This window comes from Neoarius graeffei, chromosome 10 (genome assembly GCF_027579695.1).
Source record: "Neoarius graeffei isolate fNeoGra1 chromosome 10, fNeoGra1.pri, whole genome shotgun sequence".
Taxonomy (NCBI): domain Eukaryota; kingdom Metazoa; phylum Chordata; class Actinopteri; order Siluriformes; family Ariidae; genus Neoarius; species Neoarius graeffei.
The window spans coordinates 16639185-16650446 of NC_083578.1; the positions used below are offsets into that span (position 1 = coordinate 16639185).

The 11262-nt window shown below is 43.1% G+C and overlaps 1 protein-coding gene across 3 annotated transcripts in view; it reads right to left on the reverse strand.

Moving 5' to 3' along the window:
* pdlim2 (PDZ and LIM domain 2 (mystique)) overlaps positions 1–8461 on the reverse strand; it is a 97572-nt gene extending 89111 nt beyond the window's left edge. For 2 of the 3 annotated variants that reach the window (XM_060931363.1, XM_060931362.1), the window contains exon 1: positions 8014–8461. The gene's annotated coding sequence lies outside the window, so the exon portion shown is untranslated. Of the gene's footprint in view, positions 1–7500; positions 7566–8013 lie in introns of those variants that run through there. The other variant, XM_060931364.1, reaches the window with a different exon arrangement.
* Positions 8462–11262: the final 2801 nt, after the last annotated feature.

The window sequence follows — 11262 nt, forward strand, 5'->3', positions numbered from 1 at the left end:
AGAGAGAAATGTTCATGGAAGAAATAAGTCTGAGATCTGAAAGTAGAAAAAGAAGAGCAGTCAGTCAAAGGAAGAGAACTCCAGAGTTCGGGAACAATGGCACTGAAGGACCTGCCCCCCTACTGGAAAGTCTGGTTCATGGGACAGCAAGTAGGTTGCTACCCTAATGAACATTAAAAAAAGTGCATATCATGGGTAAATTCAGGAGCAAGATCAGTGTAATTCTCCTATTTTATATTAAACTTTGGTCAAATATCTGTCACATTTTGCGAATTTTTTTTTTTTTTACCTTGCGCAAGACCAGAAAAATTCAGCTGAAATCAAGCCATTTGAGGTGAATTGGTCCGCCTCTGAAAAAACTTGACATTTGGATTTCCGGCGGCACAGTGGTGTAGTGGTTAGCGCTGTCGCCTCACAGCAAGAAGGTCCTGGGTTCGAACCCCGGGTCCGGCGAGGGCCTTTCTGTGTGGAGTTTGCATGTTCTCCCCGTGTCCGCGTGGGTTTCCTCCGGGTGCTCCGGTTTCCCCCACAGTCCAAAGACATGCAGGTTAGGTTAACTGGTGACTCTAAATTGACCGTAGGTGTGAATGTGAGTGTGAATGGTTGTCTGTGTCTATGTGTCAGCCCTGTGATGACCTGGCGACTTGTCCAGGGTGTACCCCGCCTTTCGCCCGTAGTCAGCTGGGATAGGCTCCAGCTTGCCTGCGACCCTGTAGAAGGATAAAGCGGCTAGAGATAATGAGATGAGATTTGGATTTCCCGGGAAACATTGATTTTCGTGACGTCACATGCAGGACGCCTCCCTCTGAATCCTACGTCAGCGTTGGCTTGTTTATGAGAAAACGACCTGGTGGTTTTCTGCAAATTTCTTCAATGTTATCATGTAATTATTAAAATGGTTAACAGATATCGTAGGAGGGTGTAGCAACATTACATTCTTCATCCAAAGGTGAAGTAACATTGCGCTCAGGTGACAATTCCATATTTCAATGCAAAATCGCTAGCTGATAAACTTGGTCTACATAGGCTGTGCACTGAAACCGTGCAAGCTCTCGCAGCCTGCTGGCGCTTCTGCAGGTGACGTCACGAATCTGGCTCCAGACTCCCTTGGGATTTTTCCAGACGCGTTTTGTTATTTTATTTTTTTCTGCTGTAGACAGATGGCCTTGTGCAAAATTACCCTTCTGGATGAGTGTGTAAAGGGACATTCTTTCATATTAAAAAAAAAAAAGCGAATTTGGTCCAGGATATGCACTTTAAGCACTCAAACCACTGAAGCAAATACAGTTAGGTTATAGGGAAAATGGTGTGATTCCTGTTAAGATCTCACCATCAAACAAATGCAGTCCCATTAGTGAATATACATCATATACACACACACCTACCAAACAGCAAGGTTTAAACACACCGATCTCAATTATAGCATCAACCATGAGATAAAAGCAAGGTTACACACACACACAAATTTAACCTAGAACAAGAAACAAATCAGTGTCATACAAACCCATGGACACTTATGTACACACACCACATAAATCTGAAAAAAGGCCTACTCAGACATTTCAAAGCACAGCCAAGCCAAAGGTCAAACAGGCGCTGAAAGAATAAATGAGCCATAGCCTGATATCAAAGGCACAGAGGATGAGAGAAGAGAGTCTTTCATCATCCACTCGTCCACACCAGATCGTATCACTGTGCGGCTTCCTGTCTGAAAAACAGCTCCAAACGTGCTACAAACCCATGACACCCTGCAACTGAAACCTAAATGAACAAATGCTGTGGGGTTAGAGTCTCGTCTTACTTAAATTTAACTTCAATGCAAAAAAAAAAAAAAAAAAAAAACCCACATTTGTAAACCTTCAACAGGGATTTTAAATGATCTTCAGCAAATAAAATCCCGAATATATCACAAGTCTATGGTGTTGAAGATTACAAGTCAATTTTGTGTCCCGACAGAAGCAGACAATCAAATTTATCAGATAACCCATCAGGCTTGGCACGACACTTTATTTTCCCCAGATTTGCATTTCCACATACCTTCATATTCCCGATTCTGAAAAGATTGCCCAATTCTGGGACTTTCATCTAATTAACCCACTTAATCAATACCATTCTACCGTCAGCCACATGTGACTTGGGCAATGTGTATAGTTGCAGCGGGTGGTCCGATTATAAATAACAAAACACTAAATGGCACAGGCACAAAACTTGCTTGAACTGTCCACCCGTAACTTACAAAATACACCTCACTGACTACGTTTCCAAATCACAACCACAACTGAAATCTCAGTATCTTCGCTAGCATTTTGAGAGCTGTGATTCAAGTAGACGCTTTCAGAGAGATGCAGGGGTGGAGCTTCAACTACAGATGTACAAGGCCGGCTGTAGATCTATAAACATAGATACAACTATATAAACTAAACACTGAAATTACAGGATTGGTGAAGTTTACTATGGAAGAAACATGCGCTTTGGGAAAGAGGAAAAAAAAAAAACTAAACTGCTTCAAGCAAGAACCAGCTTCACTTGGGTGGTACCGTTTCTTGCAGAACTTAAAAATAATGAACTAGGACCTTGCTTCTGAAGGTTAGCGGCAGCGATTTGTGCCAAGAACCGAACCTCTCCACCAGAGAAACAGGCAGTTCACCAGCATTTTGTGCTTTCTTTTCTTTTCTGCGGCTCTGTTATTATAAAGCTGAATGCCAGTACAATGACCTAGTGGTGTGTTTATGGATCCTCTGCCTCATGCCCATTCAGCAGTCTGGATCCATCTAAATATACACACCCCGACAGGAGAGGAGATGAGGTGTGCCAGAGAGCGAGAGAGAGAGGCAGACAAAGGGAAGGTAATGAGCTGGGAGGATTCAGCAAGTTCCAGTGTTTTTTCATGCCTGGTTAAAACGTACTGCACAGTCATCACAGATTTGTTTTCAGCTGCGGGCAGCCAAAGATGTGAACTCGGAGCAGGAGTTTGTGTGCTGCTATATGTACTATACAACAGAACAAGACCAAAAGACAAAAGTGTTGTTACAATAATAAAACTGCACTTTGGTTTTGGGACATATTACATTGTATAGCCTCAATACAACCTCATGGTATTAAAGGATGTGGTATAATGCATGAACATCATGTATGGGCTGTAATCCGATATAGGCATGATTAAAGGATTCATTACGGTTATATAGATTAGTATTGGAGTCGTGTGTGACTCACATATTTCCATCTTTAATAAACAAACAAAAACCTCTCTCAGCACTTCTGTAAAAACAATAAGCTCAATTTGTGATGTCACAAAATAGGCTCAGGTATTTGAAACCATCACAGTTGATATGCAAATTAGAAGAGGTCTGATGCAGTTAACCAGAAATGTTCATCTTCCAAACCGGTTTTATTAGCTAGCTAATGTTAGCAAAACACAAATTTTTGTTATGTTGCACCCAGACAAATTTAGCTATGTCAAGGTAGCTAACAATAGTGATAGATGAATCAGTTGTTACGCTGTCTTTTGATAGGTTTGGCTATCGCAGAGAACAGGACAATACAAACTGAGATGTCACTGAAATGCTGTGACTAATTAGATACCAATTAAGCTAACCATCATCGTAGCATCTCCAATTAACACGAATCCTCCATCCTCAAATTAAAGAGTGTAAAGCTTTACAAATGTTCCTAGGCCAAAAAATTGAAGTTTTATGGTGGTATTTCAATATAGTACACCATTTCAACTCCGTCTGATGGTACCTGTAGGGATACTTAGTAATATACACTTACTGGCCACTTTATTAGGCACACCCATCCACCTGCTGTTTTCTAAAATCAGCCGATCCCTTGACAGCAGCACAATACATAAAGTCATACAAATACAAATCAAGAGCTTCAGTTAATGCTCACTTCAAACATCAGAATGGGAAAATTTGTGATCCCAAAGTGTGACTTTCTTTCACTGTGGCATGGGTGTTGGTTTGCGCCAGATGGACTGGTTTGAGTATTTCAGAAACTGCTGATCTCCTGGGGCTCTCACTCACACGCATGTCTTTGCACAGAATGGTGTGAAAAACAAAAAACACTGAGTGAGACACAGTTCCATGGGTGGAAACACTTTGTTGATGAAAGAGGTCAGAGGAAAATGGTCAGTGCCAAGTTCCCCAAAAGCATTGTGGCACAAAGATCATCGTTAAATGGTTGAGCGAGCAGCACAGTGAACACACTCTCCTAGTTAAGATGCTCTTAGCATTAAGAGGCTTTTCGGAAACCCACAACAGATTGGTTTGAGCTACCAGGAAGGATATATCCATCCATCCATCCATCCATCCATCATCTGTAACCACTTATCCTGTGCAGGACCACAGGCAAGCTGGAGCCTATCCCAGCTGACTATGGGCGAGAGGCGGGGTACACCCTGGACAAGTCACCAGATCATCGCAGGGCTGACACAGAGACAAACCACCATTCACACCTATGGTCAATTTAGCGCCACCAATTAGCCTAACCTGCATGTCTTTGAACTGTGGGGGGAAACCAGAGCACCCAGAGGAAACCCACACATGCCCCTTTTCCACCAAAGCAGTTCCAGGGCTGGTTCGGGGCCAGTGCTTAGTTTGGAACTGGGTTTTCTGTTTCCACTGACAAAGAACTGGCTCTGGGGCCAGAAAAACCGGTTCCAGGCTAACACCAACTCTCTGCTGGGCCAGAGGAAAGAACCGCTTATGTCAGCGGGGGGGGGGGGGTTGTTAAGACCAACAACAATAAGACCGCGAAAGATCGCCATTTTTAAGCGACAAGAAGCAGCAGCTGTACAAACGCGAAGTCATCCATTATTATTATTGCTGCTGCTGCTTCTTCCGTGTTGTTTTTGCTTCGATATTTGCACCAAGGTTTACACAAACGTAGCGACGTAATGACATATGCAGCGACGTAATGACGTGGCTTCCTTTAGCACCGTGAGCTATGGAAAAGCAAACTGGTTCTCAGCTGGCTCGCGAGTTGAACGAGTTGTGAATCAGCACCGGCCCCGAACCAGCCCTGGAACTGATTTGATGGAAAAGGGGTAACAGACACAGGGAGAACATGCAAGCTCCACGCAGAAAGGCCCCTGTTAGCCACTGGGCTCGAACCCAGAACCTTCTTGCTGTGAGGCGACAGTGCTAACCATTACACCACCATATTGCCCAGGAAGGATATAGTAACTCAGTCACTCTTTACAACCGTGGTGAGCAGAAAAGCATCTCAGCATGCAACGGCAGAAGACTGCACTGGGCTCCACTCCTGCCAGCCAAGAACAGGAATCTTAGAATCAAGAACAAGGTCCTATTAAAGTGGCCGCTGAGCATATTTGACAAATAACAATATCTTGAAGGAAAAAAAAAAAAAAAAAAAACACACGATTTGAAATATACTACCTACAGTAGATACTTAGCTAAGTGCTACTAGTCACTAGAGTTATGTAGTTTATAACATACCATGTTGAAATAATTTTATGCCAAAATAAGGACAATGTCTTGAAATTATACAAATTCGAAATATAGTACAAACTTTGTTAGAGACTTACTGATTTTTTTTTTTATTTATTTGCTAACAAATACAAACAAATACAAAGTAAGAAGGACAGAATGAAACAAATCAATACATACACATGACGTACAACAGAAGCACTGACGTAACATTAACAACAATATCAAAGGCTGGACAATACTACTAATATGTTAAAGAGATGTAACAGAACACATGGAGACAAATTCGACAAAGATAAACAAGAGCTATATTGCTGTATAGGGGAGGATGGGTGGGGTTGGTTAGAGACTTACTGATACTAATAATGCACTCGTATAGCAACATTTCCGTGAGTTCAACAGCGCTGGAATCATCCTCTCTTACAGCTGAATAGAACTCAACATGGCCGAGTCAAAGGCGTACAAAGGCGCTGCTGGCAGCTGCCATACTACTCATTCTCAGATATTCACTCCATGAGCAATTTAGAGTAGTCAATTAATCTAACCCCATGTCTTTGGACAGTGGGAGAAACTGGAGTACCCGGAGGAAACCCACGCAGACATGGACAGAACATGCAAACTTCAGTAACGAACAAGTCTTTAAGTTGGGTTGTATTTTGACAAAATGTAGCTATGCCAAGCTAGCTACATTAGTGATAAATGCATCACAAGACTTATGACTCGTCTGTCTCTCATCTCATTATCTCTAGCCGCTTTATCCTGTTCTACAGGGTCACAGGTAAGCTGGAGCCTATCCCAGCTGACTACGGGCGAAAGGCGGGGTACACCCTAGACAAGTCGCCAGGTCATCACAGGGCTGACACATAGACACACAACCATTCACACTCACATTCACACCTACGGTCAATTTAGAGTCACCAGTTAACCTAACCTGCATGTCTTTGGACTGTGGGGGAAACCAGAGCACCCGGAGGAAACCCACGCGGACACGGGGAGAACATGCAAACTCCGCACAGAAAGGCCCTCGCCGGCCCCGGGGCTCGAACCCGGACCTTCTTGCTGTGAGGCGACAACGCTAACCACTACACCACCGTGCCGCCCTGACTCGTCTGTATAGAAATAATTTAGATTTCCAGCACAAAATTAAATACTACAGAAAAACGTTTGTAAGAAAGCAGTATGTTGTTATGCAATACACACTTCAGACAAGGGAAAGAAATAAAAACTTTAAAAAAAATAATAATAATGAAGGCTTTGCTGCACAAACAAGACGCAAGCGCGAGTCAAAACCTCCAGAAGAACTGAGGCTGGCTCTGCAAGATGCTCAGGAAAACTTTCAGCTCATTTTCTTCAAAACTGCACTAATTGTACACAACGAGTACTGGACTTTTTTTTTTTTTTTAAACCAAGCTGTCTCATTTATTCCAGGTTACTGGTCTTTGCAGTAGTAGTTTTTTTTTAAAGGCATCTTTGCTTGACAGCATGCAAGACTGAATTCACAACCAAAATCCAACAGTTTTATAACCTACAAGTTAAGAAAGCAAACAGAGAGGTGGAAAAAAAAAAACCCACAGAGGATGGAAATATAGTGTATTCCAAACACAACCAGACCTTCAGTAGTTTTCTGTGGGTTTCTCCGGGTCTGAGATGCTGTAGGTGATCTACAGGGTAAGCTATAGCCTTAAAAAAAAAAAAGTTCTAGAAAATTCTTCTTGAGGAAAAAAAAAAAAAAAAAATTAGCAACAAGCCAAGTTGTGAAAGCTGCCCAGACCAGACTTAAGCTTAGGAGCAGGTTAATAAGTGACAAAAGTTAAAAAAATATATATATATTAAAAAAAAAAAAAAAAAGTGTATAATCAGCTAAAACAGGACCTCACAGTTTGGTTAAGGTTTTAGTCAGCTTTAAAGAAGAGGAAAAGTTTAAAGGGCTGATTCAAATGTGACAGTTATTTTTGTTATAAACAAGAACAAAAAAAAAAAAAAAAGTGTTATTTAGCTTCCAGGATGGAAATTAATTAGCTAAGGAGTTAAACATTTCAGAAAAACTTACCGAAAAACCCCAAACACAACCAGACCTTCAGTAGTTCTCTGTGGGTTTCTCCAGGTCTGAGATGCTGTAGGTGATCTACAGGGTAAGCTATAGCCTTTTAAAAAAAAAAAAGTTCTAGAAAATTCTTCTTGAGGAAAAAAAAAAAAAAATTATATATATATATATATATATATATATATATATATATATATATATATAGCAACAAGCCAATTTGTGAAAGCTACCCAGACCAGACTTCAGCTTAGGAGCAGGTTAATAAATGACAAAAGTTTTTTTTTTTAATAATAATAATAATAATAATATTTTTTTTTAAAGTGTATAATCAGCTAAAACAGGACCTCACAGTTTGGTTAAGGTTTTAGTCAGCTTTAAAGAAGAAGAGGAAAAGTTTAAAGGGCTGATTCAAGTTATTTTTGTTATAAACAACAAAAACAAACAAACAAAAAAAGTTATTTAGCTTCCAGGATGGAAATTAATTAGCTAAAAGGAGTTAAACACTTCAGAAAAACTTACCGAAAACCCCCACACGCACTGCGCGCCGCCTCTGAGGTAAAATAAAAATCAGCCGTTACAAAAACGCTGACACCTGCGCGTGACTTTCCTCGCGCGCCTCGTGTCAGACTCCCAAAATGAACAAAAACTACCAGAAATAAAGCAGAAATGAACAAAAGTTCCTAGAAATAAAGCAGAAAGTGTGGATAGCGAAGGCTCGCTGCACAGAAAATACCAGCGTGAAACTCTGAAGCGCTTCCGGTCTCTGGTTTTTGGTAAACGCGAACCTGCCACAGGCGCTCGCGCTTGCTTTTCAGCGTTTATTCAGCGCGTGACTGCACAGTGCACACCTCCGCTGTGGTGTGAGCGCGAGCTCTCGGCCTGAGATGACTGCAGTGTGGCGGCGGCATCAGTAAACACCCCCCGGTAAACACCCCCGGCTTCTCATGCCACGTGTATCTATCAAAATAAACCCAGAGGACGGGCACAAGAAGCGTGGGTGGGATAGAGAGAGAACGGGAAATATTGAGGGTTTTTTTTTTTTTTTTGGCAATGAACTGACCTGGAAGCAGCGCGTGACTTGGTGCGCCACCTGCTGTTCAGGAAATGTGGCATTGCATCCATCCATCCATCCATCCATTAGCCGCTTATCTAAACTCAGGGGCATGGGCGCTGCCGGGGGGGGGGAAGGTTAGAACAATTCTAGGGGCCCAGCACTGCCATAGGACCCTTTAAGGGGCTGATAATATGCTTTTAATGATTTTAATAAGACTTTTGAAATAACAACAATGCAATATTCCATCTGGTAAAATGAGCTAATTGAACAAGGTTGTTTATTTCTTGAGTTCTTCAACATATTGTCATTTAACCCTCCCCCTTTTGCAAAATGGTACGGTCCAGTTCTGGTAGAAGCGCGATGCGTTAAATCTGTGTGCTGATCAGTGCAACGCTACTTGCTGTTGTGTCGCGGTGCAGCAGCCAGCCAGCCAGCAGTGGAGTGCGTACAGTCTCATCTCATCTCATCTCATTATCTCTAGCCGCTTTATCCTTCTACAGGGTCACAAGCAAGCTGGAGCCTATCCCAGCTGACTACTGGGCTCGAACCCAGGACCTTCTTGCTGTGAGGCAACAGCGCTAACCACTACACCACCGTGCCGCCCCCACTACACCACCGTGCCGCCCTGCGTACAGTCTCATCTCATCTCATTATCTCTAGCCGCTTTATCCTTCTACAGGGTCGCAGGCAAGCTGGAGCCTATCCCAGCTGACTACGGGCGAAAGGCAGGGTACACCCTGGACAAGTCGCCAGGTCATCACAGGGCTGACACATAGACACAGACAACCATTCACACTCACACCTACGGTCAATTTAGAGTCACCAGTTAACCTAACCTGCATGTCTTTGGACTGTGGGGGAAACCGGAGCACCCGGAGGAAACCCACGTGGAGGAAACCCACGCGGACACGGGGAGAACATGCAAACTCCACACAGAAAGGCCCTTGCCGGCCCCGGGGCTCAAACCCAGGACCTTCTTGCTGTGAGGCGACAGCGCTAACCACTACACCACCGTGCCACCCTGCATACAGTCTATGATCGCTAAATATGAAGAGTGGCTGTCAAAAACGTAAAGAAAGGCAGCTGAGAGGGGCCGGAGAGGCAGGCAACTGGTCACTCAGTTTTTCCCAAAGAAAGGTAGCTATCGCTCACATGTGTGTTCAAAATATTAGCAAATGGTAAATGAACAGTATGAACGTGGTTGGATTAGCCTATCAGGAGAACACTTTTACAGTTTGTACAGTGACATTTTTTTCCATTTTAATAACTGAACTGACTTGTGTGATAAACAAGATGAAATATTACGTTATGCTGGTGCTAATAACTAGTGCTAATAACCAGTTTCATAACTAATGGGGTGCCCTAAATATGCACAAATTCAGCCTCAGGGGGACCTCCGCCCTACCAAACCACTGAACCCCCCTTTGGAGAAGGAGGTAAGCAGCAATACAACCCATAAATGCTTTATGACTGAAGTTTTTAATGAGCGAGCGCCATATACAGTTTGCTAGATTAAAGTGTTGCTAATAACGGACACCAGTCAAGTGTTTCAGTCACATTACACCAGTCACATCACATCACACCAGTCACATTGCACATTTCACTACCAATTGTCCTAGCACAAGAAGGCATGTGGCAAAATCTTGAATTTTCATTTGTGATTGTAAATGCGGCGGCACGGTGGTGTAGTGGTTAGCGCTGTCGCCTCACAGCAAGAAGGTCCTGGGTTCGAGCCCCGGGGCCGGCGAGGGCCTTTCTGTGTGGAGTTTGCATGTTCTCCCCGTGTCCGCGTGGGTTTCCTCCGGGTGCTCCGGTTTCCCCCACAGTCCAAAGACATGCAGGTTAGGTTAACTGGTGACTCTAAATTGACCGTAGGTGTGAATGTGAGTGTGAATGGTTGTCTGTGTCTATGTGTCAGCCCTGTGATGACCTGGCGACTTGTCCAGGGTGTACCCCGCCTTTCGCCCGTAGTCAGCTGGGATAGGCTCCAGCTTGCCTGCGACCCTGTAGAAGGATAAAGCGGCTAGAGATAATGAGATGAGATGAGATTGTAAATGCACCAGAATTAGTCACTGACCAGTTTTCATCTAGTCCCTGGTAGGTTAATACATAAAATGTAATAACAAAGTCAAAAACTCAAGGTCCATGGGCTATCAAAAGTCAAATAATGACAATAGTGCAATTGTGACGAGGGTGGGCAAAGTTGGGGGGCCCAAAATTCTAATCTTTCATGGGGCCCAGAATTTCTGGCGGCGCCCCTGCTCAGGGGTCTCATGTCAAAACATGATCTAGAAAAACTTATTCATGCTTTCATCTCCAGTAGGGTTGATTACTGCAATAGCCTTTTCACAGGTCTTCCAAAAAAGACCATCAAAGAGCTTCAGCTAATCCAAAATGCAGCAGCAAGGGTTCTTACAAGAACAAAAAGGGTAGTCCATATCACTCCAATCCTAAGGTCTCTGCACTGGCTCCCAGTGAGCTATAGAATTGACTTTAAAGCATTACTTCTTCTATTTAAAACATTAAATGGGATGGGACCCAGCTACCTACTGGATATGTTTCAATTATATGCACCAACTAGGTCTCTAAGATCACAAGAGAAAAACTTGCTAGTAATACCAGCTGTCAAAACGAAGTGTGGTGAAGCAGCCTTTAGTTGCTATGCTGCTAAGCTTTGGAACCAACTTCCAGATGATATCAAAAATGCTCCTACT